The sequence below is a fragment of the Brachyistius frenatus genome, unplaced genomic scaffold (genome assembly GCF_029030835.1).
Source record: "Brachyistius frenatus isolate BFR_SWC_R1_liver_20210118 unplaced genomic scaffold, ASM2903083v1 Contig_205, whole genome shotgun sequence".
Classification (NCBI taxonomy): domain Eukaryota; kingdom Metazoa; phylum Chordata; class Actinopteri; family Embiotocidae; genus Brachyistius; species Brachyistius frenatus.
This window is the reverse complement of record NW_027210804.1, coordinates 28,686-43,925: the sequence shown is the minus strand read 5'-3', so window position 1 is coordinate 43,925 and position 15,240 is coordinate 28,686.

Genomic DNA, 15,240 nt, shown 5'->3' with positions numbered 1-15,240 from the left:
AAAATTGGGATTACATACCATTTAAGAGAATCTGGAAGTGCCATAAAGTGCAATACCACCGAGGGCCACTAGGGGTTAGCGCTTTAAAAAAAACAAAAACCTGTGGCTCTATAGACTCCTATTCAACTTCTCTCGTGAAATCCAAAGTCACATTTTTTTCCCCACAAGTCATTGTGGTGTTGTTAGCTAAAGTCACACCTTCTTATTAGTTTTCTGGAGGTCCATCTGAAAATAATCCCGTCATTAATTAGATATTAGGCCTCAAAAAGTGGTACGTTTGTGGGCAGGTTTTTTTGATTGATAGGACCGTGGCGCAGTCAGGTTTCCTTTATAGGTGGGCGGGGCTTAGTGTTCTCGGTTTCCCAGTCGAATTCGATTCAAATCCACCGCTTGCTCTTCCTCAGCTTCTCCAAATATGGTCACTTCTGTCTCCAAATTAGCAAGATGGCGACTAGGAACCAAAACAAAAGTAGCAAGTAACGAGTCATTTTTCCTGGAGAACCATTCCCCATTAAATCCCTGATTATTTATACCAGTGGGTTGGTGCATGACGATATTCTGCGCAGTTCCCCACCAAGATATTTGATCCAAAAGACCTACTTTAAAATTTATGCTGTGGAACAATCCACTTTGTTCTCTTCACTTTAACAAAATTGTGCACAAATGTCAACAAAAACAGCTGAGGGGCACCAGGCCGTCACTGGGCATTGAATATGTGCCGTCTCCTGTCAATGCCAAACACTTTGGCCATGATTGTGGTTTCATCTCTCTTTTTGTGTGCATTTGACATTGGCTATGCCCAGAAAACAACCTCTCCAGCCAAGTACAATTAAAATCCACATTTAAAAACCACTTTCTAATTGTAACATAATGATAAATCAACATTAGCACGAATCTATAATTATATTAACCCTTAAAGTACTCGTTACAACTAAAACAACACAGTGGAGCCTCTGGCCAACCAGCCCCTCAAATTACTCGTCGCCTCCAGTTTGAATTGCCGGCCCCCGTCCCTGCATACCGTGCTATTAATTAGAATTATTTTTTGTTAAAGAGGACGTGAAACCAATAGGCATAATCTAAGAAATTTAAAAGGGTTTTTCTGAGGGGAGATTAACTGTTTCTTTCTGCCTTCTGTTCTGGTTTTATCCCTTTGTTTTGATAGAAAGAAGCAGCAACGGAATTCTCAGATTAAGACCATAATGCATGACAAAGCTTTTTATTAAAAGGCGTGTGGATATACAGTACACACACACACACACACACTGCTTTCCCCATCCCTGGAAGCTGTAGTATGTGTTGCAGTAGTATAGATAATCCTTTTAGCAGTACATGGAGATTCCTGTGGCGAAATAATTCTCATGGCACGGTGTCACTCCTTTTTTAAAATTGAAATGCACTCCTCCGCTGAATTCACCGGCGTCACTCGACCGGAATTCTTAGTGGGATCAGGAGTTTGGGAGCCACTTTCTCAGAAAATCTTTTTTTGAAATGGGATCCCTGCAGTATACGCCGAGGGTTTCAACACACTCTACAAGCTCAGAGATTTCTCCTCACCGACGGAGGAGTGAATCAGTGGGCACTTATTAGTCGGAGACTCTCCATTTCAAGGAGGCTGTGGAAGCGTTGATGGACACGTTGACCTTTTACTACCGAGCTGCACCAAAGTCCTCTTTATTGGGCTTTTATTTCTCATTTGCTTATTATATCAGCACTCAAACCCCGACGGAAGGGAGCTGCTAGCCATGAGGAAGTCGGAGGCCTTTGGTTTTCCCACTTCCTAATGACTCAGGGGAGGCTGTCGAATGCTGACGAACCAAATGGTTCTTTTATCTTCATTACAACGGAGAGGGGGTTCTTGTCCTGAACAGTTTTTAGCACCTCTGATAACCAATCAGAGATGAGCAGGATAATCACCAGGGATCAAATGTTAAGAAGGATTTTTGGAAAATAACCAAACCTTTTATGATGTGAAAAGGTTCTTGGAAATGGCTTGATTATATTTAGGCACTTAAATCACTAAGTTTGGATTTAATAATTTAATAAAGTACAACTATCGCTCCTAATATGCTGCTTGCACAAACAAATTGGGGTTATTTATCATGGCAGGACAGCATCCTTTGTTCATTACATTACATTTCATTTAGCTGATGCTTTTATCCAAAGCAACTTACAATAAGTGCATTTCAACCATGAGGGTACAAAACACAGAACAACAGGAATCAAGAAAATACAATTTCTTCAAGAAAGCCAAACTACAAAGTGCTATCAGTAAGTGCCATTTTAAGTGCTACTAAAGTTCTACTGTTCAAGGTGTTCAAACTGTATGTTTTTATATTGTTAACAGACTTAGTGTGTCCAGAGGTCGTCTCGACAAGCTGCATACGCTTAGCTCTGTTTGGAGTTGAATAATGCTAAATTTAGCCCTTTAGCTTTGTTTTTTGGTCTTAAAGCACGTGACACCGAGACGTCTCATAAGGCAAAGAGACCCCATCGATACTCTAGTGGACGGGTAGGTGTATTGCACACTTCGCCGTGACACCAGGTTTGAAACGTGGACATTTTTGAACCGGGAAAATTACCAAAATGAGAACTTTTAATGCTCCAATGCTTTTACCGAGACTGGCATGCGCTGGTACCCAGCGGCTCTGAAAGTCCAGTCCAGACTTGAAGGCGCAAGATTTAGTCTTCATGTGTTTCATCAGAGCACGGTACAGCGTTCATGTTGGTGTGCTGTATAATCAGGATCAAAAGCTGCGCAGGGATACGGAGAGCATTGCTCAGCATTTACAGTAAAAAAAAAAAAAAAAAAAAAAGTGGGTCTCATAAACAAGTGTTTGTCTGCTGCGGTCAGCATTTCCACTCGAAATCCCAACACTAATTAGCTTTGAGATGGTGCAGAGTTGCACATTATGTTGTCAAATTCTCTAAATGCACACACAAACACAAACACACACACACACACACACACACAGAGCATAAGCCCATGTTTTCTGTAATTAATCAGCGATGTGGGACTCTATTCACCGAGCAGAATGTAAAACACTGAATTTAAATGGGGAGAGTACATATTAGACACCGCTGGCCCTGCATACGCAAGCTCCCCTCGGCCCCTCTCTCTCCCACCTCGGATAATACGCTGTATTTTCTACCAATTAACGAGGCTTCTCTCCGTGGGATGATCAACTCGCTGGTCCCCGTCGATAAAAAAAAAGAAAAGAAAAAAGAAAAACCCCTCTTCTGTCGTCTCAGAAGTATCCGAGGAGCCGTCAGTTCGAAAGCACATAAAAGGTCAAAAACACGCAACCGCAGTAAAAGACTCCTGCAGCCATGTTGGAGTGCGAGTGCTGCGCTTTAATGATGGACGCGGTGTTAATTGACTGTTATCACTCTTTGAGTGACCGTTAATTACTGGTTGGAAGTCTGTTGGAGGTTTTGGTGAATCCATTTACCTTGTCGCCATTTTCTTCCATCGGTGGTGCAACGATTAGTCGATTCATGACGTACTTGATTGAGAAATTCAATTTTTTTTTTATTTTTTTTTTGATGATAGCTTGTTGAATAGGAATATTTTCTGGTGCATTTATTTGATAGTAGATAATAAACTGGATATATTTTGGTCGTGGACTGTTGGTCGGGACAAAACAAGACATTTTAGGCTACAATTTGGACTTTGGGAAACATTGGTCGACATTTTTCATCTTTTTAAAGACCACACAACTAATCAATTAATCAAGAAAATAATTGCCACATTACTTAATAATGAAAATAATTGTTAGTTGCTGTAGTTGGATAATGATCATAAGTGCCATGTTGTAGATTTACATACACTCTAGTGTCATGTTTTCCTCGTCTGTTTCTTCTCCTGTTTGAGATATGATATATTCAAAGTTGCCATGGTGATGATTCGCACCTTTTTTTTTTTTTTCTTTCTGCCTCGGTGTGCATGCCTATTAATTTGTGAATGACACTTGCAATCAGTTGATTTGCCTCTGGTGAGCCAGATTTTGTTGCATAACATGTAAATCCACTTTAGCCTTTCTTTTCCTCGCGGTGATTTCTGAAGGACCAAATTAACTCTACAATAGTCAATAATACCCAAAACAACAGTGTGAGCAAAGTACAAAAACATGTATATATTCACCTTAATGTTCATTTAAAAATGTAATCTTAGAACATCAGTTTTGGAAAAGTTCTGAACAAAGTGATGATAAATCAGTAATTGTTGTTTTCTTTGGTCTGTTTTTCAGTTCCTCGCTTTCTCTAAACCGCAACCAGTCTTCCCGCGGGAGAATATGTTATTAACAGTAGGATTTCTTTTGGCGGCGCTCTCCCTCCCGACATTAATAATAACTGTTGTAGCAGATAATAGCCGTAATGAAGCAAGGATGTGGTTTTTAATTTCAGAGGGGGCGGTGGAGACATTTTTAATCAGCGCTTGAACTCGAGGTTACGCTTTTTTTCTTCTTTTTTTTTTTTGGACTGCAGTTCAACTACATTTGTAGCTCTTTCATACTTTAATCACCTCTGATACCCGAAACACTTCCTCACACGGCGCGCAGGCGTAACAAAACAAAGCAGCGCGTCGTTTGAAACTGGCCGTACCGTTGGGGTCGGTTGTTTTGTTCCCAGGCGACGGTAGAGCTAAGGAAGTGCGACTTCGAAGCGGTCGCATCTCGCCGCCACGACAGGAGAGGTAAACGTCGACTGAATCCATCGGTTGTTACTTGTGACACAAGTTTTCAGGTCCATAAGAAAGTAGAGTTTGTTTTTTTTTACCCCCTTTTTGCATACGAAAGTAACTATTTTAATTTTAGTGGAGTGGGAATTGTTTGTAGTGAGTATACAGAACCGCAATGCAGATCAGCCTGGCCGGCCTGGGTGTTATTGCTGTAAACAGTTTCAGATGTACATTACTTGGATAACAAACAAGCAAACGTTCCCTGTGTGTAGTGCAATGACTCCATCTGTCCAGTAGGAGCAAAGAATGAGACATATGGAGGCACAGAAGCCAAACATTGCTGCTACTTTGCATCCGTGTGTGAACGCAGCTTGCGAAGCATTTATCCAAACTGATCAAAGTGCATTTTGCAGGTTTTTTTTTTTTTTTTTTTATTTTTTATGTGTTTCTCTGCAGCTTATCGGCTAGATCGTTAACTAGTCTGCTAATTCATAGTTTTCAGTCACGTGACCAGGCCGGAGTCCCGGAGGGAAAAAAAAACCCGCATTGACTGTATATAAAAGTGGACGTAGCTTCCGGTTTTAAAATTGAGGTCGATGTAGTGCCTAAAGCCGCAATACCACCGAGTGCCACTAGAGGTCGGCTTCAAAAAGCCTCCGGCTCCATAGACTCCCATTCAACCAGTCTCGAGTTTTGTTCGCTGAAGTCGCTCCTTCTTATTAGCTTCCTGGCGGTCCATCTGAAAACCAGATGGGCGGGGACGTAGTATCGCCGTGTTTCCAATCAGATCGAGTCAGAGCTCCCAGCTCGTCCAAATATGGTCGCTTCCTGCGAGTGGCCGCAACGATGCGACGTCACGTGAAAACTACGAATAGACATTAGCGGCACACTTTCTGTAGTGAATATCCGTTGCCACGAGGCAAAATTATTGTACTCGAGTCTTTGTGCGTTACATCCTGAACGTTCGGCCCCGTGATGATGCTCCACGCCGCTTCATTACCGAACGTACACCTGGCTTCTGTAATACTGAATGAAAACCGTCACTATTTCCCGGACTTCCTCTGAGGTTTAATCTTCCTTCCTTGCGAGCCGCTGTGTGGGATCCGTTTTTGCATCTGATCATTGGACCAATAAATACACGGTTTCTTGGCGTGCACGAACCATGGACATTACAGTAAGAAAGAAGAAGAAGAAGAAGAAAAAAATTCCTTGCAGGGCTATGAAATGACATATCACATAATAAACCCCCGGCAGAGACAAATAAAGGGAGCAGCGATGCTTTATTTCGGCACGCTGCCTCTCTATCTCAACAGGAAGTCGGAAGGAGAGCGAATCTAAACAAGCGGCGCTCTCCTCGTTTCCTTCCCGCTGCGAGAGATCAATTGAAGATTATCATTTCTTTGACTTTTCCCTTTTACCGCCGCTTACACCCATTGTGGGGACATACTGTATAAAGTGAGCGTGAAGGCTGGAACTGCTGCACAGGAGCCACCGTGTGTGTGTGTGTGTGTGTGTGTGTGTGTGTGTGTGTGTGTGTGTGTGTGTGTGTGTGTGTGTGTGTGTGTGTGTGTGTGTTTTTGTGCGTAAGAAATTGTCGTTCCTTCCCGTGTAAGGCCATACAACAAGCTGTAGATTTTCCTCAAACAATAAAAAGTGGGGGAATTTATGTTGTTGCGTTATTCCCTTCCCCCTGCACATGCCGAGTTTATCGGCGCCGACGTGTTTTATCTCCGTCTTTTTTTTGCCTTTTCTTTTTCTTTTTCTCCGTGGTGCTGCGCTGCACTTTAATCAGCAGCTCCTGCAAGCAGCTCCCATAAAGCTCCGCTGCTCGCCGTCAACCTCCACCCCCCCCTCTCTCCCCTCCCCCCTCCCGAGTGTAGTTCACAGGCGAGTCCGGCTCTCCTCCTCCACATCCTCCTCGGGTTTTAAGTACACATTTGTTCTTTCCGACTCTCGAACGAGACTTGGATAAGGAGCAAATGAAACGTACGAGGTAAACTCGCCCCGATAACATCAACCGTGTCGGTGAGGACAAATATTATCCACCGGACTCGGTACTTTATGTTAGAACACAGCGTCAGGACCGTTTAGGAGAATGTGTTTTAGCATCAGGCAGGACTTCATTTAATTCTGTCCATCCATCCATCCATCCGTCCGACTGTCCATCCATCCATCATCCATCCATCCTTCCTTCCTTCCATCAGTCCATCCATCCATCCATCCGTCCATCCATCCGTCCATCCATCCATCCATCCATCCATCCATCAGTCCATCCATCCATCCATCCATCAGTCCATCCATCCATCCATCCATCAGTCCATCCATCCATCAGTCCATCCGTCCATCAATCCATCCGTCCATCCATCCATCCATCAGTCCATTCATCCATCCTTCCTTCCTTCCATCCATCCTTCCTTCCTTCCATCAGTCCTTCCATCCATCCTTCCTTCCTTCCATCAGTCCTTCCATCCATCCTTCCTTCCTTCCATCAGTCCTTCCATCCATCCTTCCTTCCTTCCATCCATCCATCCATCCATCCATCCATCCATCCATCCATCCATCCATCCATCCATCCATCCATCAGTCCATTCATCCGTCCTTCCTTCCTTCCATCCATCCTTCCTTCCTTCCATCAGTCCATCCGTCCATCCGTCCATCCAGCCGTCCGTCCGTCCGTCCATCCATCCATCCATCCATCCATCCATCCATCCATCCATCCATCCGTCCGTCCATCCGTCCATCCATCCATCCATCCGTCCATCCATCCATCCATCCATCCATCCATCCATCCATCCATCCATCAGTCCATTCATCCATCCATCCACCCATCCATCAGTCCATCCATCCTTCCTTCCATCCATCCATCCTTCCTTCCATCCATCAGTCCATCCATCCATCCATCCATCCATCCATTCTGGTAAAGACAAAAGTTAGAGAAGTATTGTCAGCTTTTTAGTTTTAAAAACCAGGTTTGTTTTGGACTCCACGACACTGATGGGACAAACATCTAATGAATTAAGAATTAAGAGAAGTCGCGTTTATGTTCAACTTGATGGTGCGTGTCTATTAAAAAAGCTGAGAGCCCTTTGCCTCATATCTGTTGTCAAAAAGTTGTGAACCCGTTGCCTCTTAAAGACACCGTGTGTGTGTGTGTGTGTGTGTGTGTGTGTGTGTGTGTGTGTGTGTGTGTGTGTGTGTGTGTGTGTGTGTGTGTGTACGATATCACACTCCTCCTGTTGTTTGGATGGTTTGACTCGTAGGTTATCGCCGTTATCGCATCGCATTATTCTTCTGTTGTCTTGACGTGCTGATACAGTACGGTTCCTTCCCGGTGTTTAATGAGCCACACCTAATCTGACATCAGGTCGGCTTTCTTTACCGTCGGGGAGGAAACAAAAACTCGCATCACGAGCCAGCTGAGACGGAAACGGAGGCAATGGGCCGGAAAGCAGATACGATTTTCTCGCGCTCAAACAAAAACAACTTGACATTTCAGAGCCCGAGTGCGGACTCAAAAACAGACAAATGCTTTAAACTGCAAATATATCCTCGAGGAAGTTTTTATGTTTGGTAGGTTGTTGTGCGATATGTAGACACAAACTTACTACGTTGTTATTCATGCCGCATCTCCCCACAGCTGTTTTATTCATTTCATTATTTATTCCTACATTTTAAATTTCTCAATCTCAAATTAAAATGTCAACTTTTGCATTTGAAAAGCATTTTTTAAAAACAAAAAAAACAAAAAATTCTGTTCGCAAATGTCATTTCATAAATCCACAACCTCATTCCTCCCCGGACGTCACTTTTGCCATTCGAGTGTCTCTTCAAGACTAGAATCAGGGTGTTCCCACTGCGACGAGGTTAATTCACCCGATAAGACGTGATTTATTGGTGCCGGCGCGCCGTGCCGCCCCTCCGGCAAGATGCTGATGATACCGAGATCTGATTAATTAACATGACTGTTGACAGAGTCACGGAGGGCTTAGCTGCTGCGGTGCCAGTGGAGGGTGGTGGGCGATTATTTGATGAAGAAGCTTAGGAATTTGTACCTAATTTTTTTGGAAGTATTTTAATGCCAATATTTATTCAAAAACACAATCTGCCAAAATTAATCACCAAACATTGGTTTAAAAAAGAAAAAAAAGACAAATGTATAGGCTCAGGTTAAGTGTTATAACGGAAGGGGAAACCTGCTTTATATCGCCGCAAATATTGTAATTTCTTCGTTAAATTGGTGTCCGGGCATTGAACTGTAGAAATTTACCGAAAAATCCTGAAACCAAAACGTCTTGATTTAAATCAATTCCACGTTAAATGTTTTTCCAAACACGACGGGGCTGACATTGAAAATGTTTCTACTGTATAAAAGTTATCTCTCTTAAATCCATATCGGAGGCGGCCGGTCGATATCCACACACACACACACACACACACACACACACACACACACACAATGCCCGACTCCTCTTCCCATCTCTTATCTGTTCTCTGACACTTCACTTCTTCCCGTCTGATCTCTCCGTCCCTCCCTTTCTTCCTCTTCCTGACGAGGCCTCTCGCTTTCTCTTTCTCTTTCTCTTTCTCGCTTCCTCACATTGATTAATTCCACAGGGTTGCCTTTTGATGCTTTTCAAGCCCCGTCCTCCTACCACCGCCCCGGGGCTACGCAGACGACCGGAGGGACACTGACTCAACGGATTGAAGCTCGGAGATAGAGGGAACTTTTTTCTTCAGTCAAAGATCAAGACACTTCTTCCTCCCACAGCTGTTGATAGAGAGTGTTGAAAGAGGAGAGAGGGGGGGGGGGCGAACTGCTCGGAGCCCTCGGTCTTTGGAGGAGGAGGAAATTATTTTACCTGATCGACAGGGACGTTTTAAAAAAAACACACAGCCCGGGCGGGGTGTTTTTTTTTTAAACGTCGCGCAGCTTTTCGGTTTTGGATAAAACAGACCGGACTACAGCTGACACCATCTTTTCTATCCTCGGTCGTCGGGACTAACACCGCATCCGTGTTGCACTGCAGGGAACGCAGTGACCATGTGTAACTTCAGTTTTGAAGACCCAACTCAGATTTGATCAACGGCGAGTTCTGTTGTGTTTGTCCAATAGACTGTTTATAAAAGCTTCCGGGTCCGAAAAGAGAAAGAACAACGTGGAAGTGCTTTAAAGTGCAATACCACCGAGTGCCACTAGGGGGTTGGCGCCCAAAAGGCTCCGCAGACTCCCATTCAATTTGTCTCATGAAATGTTGATTGCTGGTTGGTTGTTAACCGTCTTCTAGCAAAATAAAAAAAAAATGAAGCCTTTTTTGGAGCCGACCCCTGGCGGCCCTCGATGGTACTGCACTTCATGGCACTTCCGTAATGGCCTCAGTTTTAAGACCCAGAAGCTTCGTCCACTTTTATATAGTCTTAAGGCCTTCCAGCAGGACGCAGATACATTTAAATAGTTAAACATAGTTAGAGTAAACACAGCTTAAAATAGTACAAAAACAAAAAAAAGTTTATTTATAAAGGTTCTTGTTTTTTCTAGTTTTAAGTGTCGTCATTCCTCACCTGTCCACCAGGGGATCCCGTTATATTCCAAGCCCAAAACTCCTGTGGCTCAGTCCTTCGTCAGCTGTCGCCTGCCCCATCATTTGTGTGTGTGTGTGTGTGTGTGTGTGTGTGTGTGTGTGTGTGTGTGTGTGTGTGTGTGTGTGTGTGTGTGTGTGTGTGTGTGTGTTTGGTTGTGAGGGAGAACAATAGTCTGAGACAATGACAGGACGTTATTAAATGTGAAGTTGATGTTCTCTCTTTAGCTCTGCTGATGCTATGGCGCAATTTGTCCTAAGACATAACTGCGGTTACTATGATACGGAGACGTCAGGCTGAATTACTGACATTTACATATGCTCACGCGCCCTCGTTCAACCCCACGTCGGCGGAGATTATTATAATTATTGCAAGAAACAGGCACCCAAAATTAAACCCTTCGCATAAGCAAGGTCATTATTCTCTTCAGCTTTCCAGGTTTGTGATTTACCCTGTTTGGCCTCGTTAAGTCGTCTCCGTCGTTAAATTTCTCCGTCGTGCGTCTTTGTTAAAGTGTCTCGCGTTCTGCACGACATCCGCGCGATGTTGTTGTTTTTTTTTTACGAGGGAGGTATCGATGTCTGGAAACCAGACCGCCGTGCGCTCGGTTTAACCTCGTTCTTGGCCGACGACGAGCCGTGTCTTATTGTCGCTGGCTGTCTTTTATCGGCGGATCAACCCGGAGGTTGCTCCGTGTTGTGTTTCGGTGAGCTGGGGCAAAAAAAAAAAAAAAAAAAATGTAAGCAGCTTCGACTGTGATTCTTTTGATCGGAAGGGCAAGAAGTTTAAAGATTTTGTCTGCCGGTGCGTGGCGCGCCGAAGGGAAAGAAAAGAAAGGAGCTTTTTATTTTTTATTTTTTTGAGTTGAAAGGTGTGCCTGGCTTCTGGTTTTTTCGGGCCGTTGTCACGCCCGCCGTATATTTTTCTGATTGCAGATATTGCGCTGTGTTCAAATGGGGTCGTATTTTGCGCGTTTGCGGAAATTTCAGAGGTCGTGGAAGTTCATTTTTTCCCCCCCGATGTTCAGTTGGTTGCAATTAACAACCTCGCCACCAGACGCCACTGAATCCCTCCCTGTGATCCTTCAAGTCGTTTTCCTGCTCCCCGCGAGTGTTCAGCAGGAAGGGGCACCTCTCAGGATCGGTCACTGATATAATCCGCCATTAGAGAAATGTGTAATTTAAACTGGCGAAAGATATAAAAACAGAGAAGTCTGAATGGTTTCAATGTTTCCTGCTCGCACAGTGTGATTGTCTGCTGTGAGGGTTTCTTCATCCTCTCTTTCAGGCAATCGTTTCACCTCGCTTTTATTAAAAAAAATATACAGTAATTTTTGGACGGAGGGAGGATATCAAGTCACAGTCGCTCCACTGGTCTTTTTCTTTTATTCATTTACAAAGCCGAGTATAAAGTAGTCAAATCCAGCCCGAGCGCCGCACCTCTGCTTCGTAGCCTTCAGCCATTATTCTGGAGCCCGGTGTCGCCTAATGCAGCCTTTCTTCTTTTTTTTTTTTCTTCTTCTTCTTCTTTTCTTTTTAAACGCCGAAAAAGATTCAAGTCCCCGGTTCCTCTCTCGGTCGGGCGGCTCTGGGAGTTTTTAAACTCTGATCGAGCGTAGAGCGAGTGGGCGGGAGGCCCGAGCGCGGCGGCCGGCGGCGGATCGGCGCCGTGACGTGACGAGAAATCTATCGGAAAGCGTTATCGGCACACTTTTTCATTTCAACAAAGAGGTTCACCAGAAGCCTTTTTCTTTTTTCCACCCCCCCCCCCTCTTTGATGACAAAAGAGAGTCCGATGACAAACGCCTCATAATCGCACCTACCCCGGTGAAAAAATACCAAAGCACTTGTTGCTCCGAGCAACGGCTCTCTCTCTCTGCATGCACATCCGTGCAAATGTGACTATACTTGTGCAGTCGCCTGCCCGCCGGGAGGGGGGGGGGGAATCAGTATTCATGTGCCTGGATTCATATTTCATTTCATGAGATAAGGAGGGTGAGCCAGCGAGTGAGGACAGATTTGGGTTGGTATGAAGCCCCCCCGAATGAGCGACTTTCAGAAGGGAGACGTGTCGCACCGCCTCAGACGGGATCCGGCTTCACGTCGTCCGGGCCAAAGACCGTTTACATTTACAAGGTGTGTATTAGATCCGTGGCTACATTCACACCAGGAAAATCGACCAGCGATCCATAAAACAGTCGTGACTCCAAAGACCGTCAAAACATAATTCATATTTCATTCAAGGTAAGAAACAAAAAAATATTTCACATCAGCGGTTCAGGCGAAGTTGGGCCTCAGAAAAGGGTGACGTTTATTTTTTTCATCATGATTTTAATCACGTTTTTATCAACTGCAGTTTTAATGGTGTCTGTCCCGTAGACTGTTTAAAAAAAAAAAATTTTTTTTAAAAATGGTCAGTTTATTGTTGGCGTTGTTAAGTAAAGTTCTTATTTTTTATCAACCTCCGGTCGGGTTTTCGCCAATCAGCTCGCTCCTCCCTCCCGGCTCGTCCAAATATGGTCACTTCCTGCTCCGGGCTGCTCCGAACTAGCGACGGGTGACGTCACGTGTGCAAATTTAATTGAATTCCCCGGAGACTTTGGTCCTGATTAGGAACTTGCATGGAGCCTCGTTCGCTGAGACTTGAGACTCGTACGTGACTCGCTCATCTTTGTCCAAGCACTGGCACATTAATTCCTTAAAGTTGCGAGATATTAGCGTTATTAGGTCAGGATCTGTCCAGCGTGCCCAAAACTGTCGTTTCGTAAATTGGCCACGGCCCGCTGAGGGCGACCACGCGTGGAGTCGATCGGGCGTCTGTCTCGCGGCAGATAGGATTTACGGAAAAACAATCTCTACTGGCAAATTAATCACCATAGCAACCGCTGCTCAGGCGTGCGGTGCCGGGAACGCTCACGCAGTCTCTTCAGATGGTCGATTTTAAGGACCTAAAACTGAGGAAAACCTCAGCTGTTGTTGTGCGCGGAAGACCAAACGACACACACACACACACACACACACACACACACACACACACACACACACACACACACACACACACACACACAAATAAACCTTGAACCGTCATTAAAGTTCTGCGGGTCAAAGTTCGGTCTCCGCGTCCTGACCCGACCCTCCGTGTCGGTTAACACCGCTGAGCCAGCGGAAACGCAACCAAAAGTCTCCGCGCTGAACTCCTTTTACTCTCAAGGTGTCTTTTTTTTTTTGTGCGTGTGTGTCTTTTTTCGAGAGCGCCCGCTGTCTTCAAAGCCCTCCCAACACGGGGCCTGTTAGCGCTGCTATTAAATGATTTGGTCTGCATTATTCAAAGCTGCGGTAGAGATTTAAAAGATTTAAAATGGAACTTCTACCAGCGTCCGGCGCTAAAAAGGAAAAAGAAGAAGGTCATCGGTCTCTCAGAGGAGAAACAGTCTCTGAAACCCAGATCGGAGGGTTTTTTTTTTTCTTTCTCAGATATTATGTTGACTCATAAAAAACATTAACTGGGTCGTGACACCCGAGAAGCTCCGGCAGATGAAAGGTGCGCCGAGTCGTCGGTGAGACGGGAGGTCGGGACTGGAGGAAATTTGAAGCACATTGACAAGGTGCCGGTCGGTCAGGGAGTTAATGAAAACGCTGCCACCGTCCGAACCCACGACCTCATTAAGAAACAATATCTGGGCGGACAGGTGGAGGACGTCGTGGACGAGAGGGAGACGGCTTCGCAAACGGCAGCATCCTGTACTTGGAGAGGTTCTTTTACAGTTGAATATTTTTAAGTAAATAATCGGGGTTTTTTGTTTTGGTTTTTTTTAAACTGTATTCACAAGATGCTTAAAAACTGTGACCAGAAGAGGAGTCACAACTGAATAAATAAATCCCCCCCCCCCCTCCAAGAGTTACAGTGTTTCTCCGAGATAAGATTACACAACCTTACATCATTACCCCGGCTCGTTCTCGCATTTCCACGTGGCGTCCTTCACAATGTGCCCGGGGACGCTTTGCCGTCCACCATTTGCGTTCGGCGTGTTTTTAACGTTTCGTTCCTCGCAGCCGGCGCCTCGTCGTGAGCGACAGAGCGGAGGAGTTCAAAGGTTCTGATCATCTCTCCTGTCAATCAAACTGCCTGATCGGTTTCATCAACGTTGGCAAAAGTTTAGGGTGGTCAAAACTCCGCACCTCTGTCTCCAATCAAACTGTGAACGTTGACTTCCATTAAAAATTAAAAAGGTTCTCTGTGATCCGGTCTGTGGGACTGAGGCCGAGGGGAAAATGCGTCTCCTCTGATGTCCAGTATGTCCCGACTGTTTCCTGTCCGATGTGATGATGCAGCGTTAAAAGTCATGATGTCCTGAGCAGTAATGTTTCTGTCAGAGTGTCAGAAAGCTTCAGAGTCACAACATCAACACGTCTGAGCAGGAAACACATTTTCTCTGCAGGTTGAAGGTTTTTCTGTTTTTTTCAGCATGAAAAGTGAATAATTATTGGAACCACGCAGGAGGTTCACTTTTAGTAGCGCAGACAAACTTCCTAATCATTTCTTTTGCTGAACTCGACGTCCTGCGCCGGCACCGATCTCCTGACACTGAATTTTTTTTTACTCAGAGTATTTGCGTAGAATCTAATTTGCAGTCGACGGGGGTCGAATTGTTTGACGAGGAGCTCGTGTTGATTCGTCTGAGTTTCACCGTGACCAACGGCATCGGACATTATGACACGTAAAGAATATAAACGAGGACTCGGTCTAGACAGAGACGTGGTCCGGTTTTTTTTTTTTGCGTGTTGGATTATGAAATTCGAAAGAAACCAAATATGAATGAGGATCGACGACGGTCGAGCTCCTGAAACCAGAACGCGTGTTTATTTCCTTCTGAGCGTCGGCTGCGTTCGTCGTTGTCGTCGTCGTCTCGTCGATTTATTTGGAGCTTCGTCCGGCCCGGTTTCTGCTCATTACGATCCGTCAAGTCACTAGACGACAAGCTG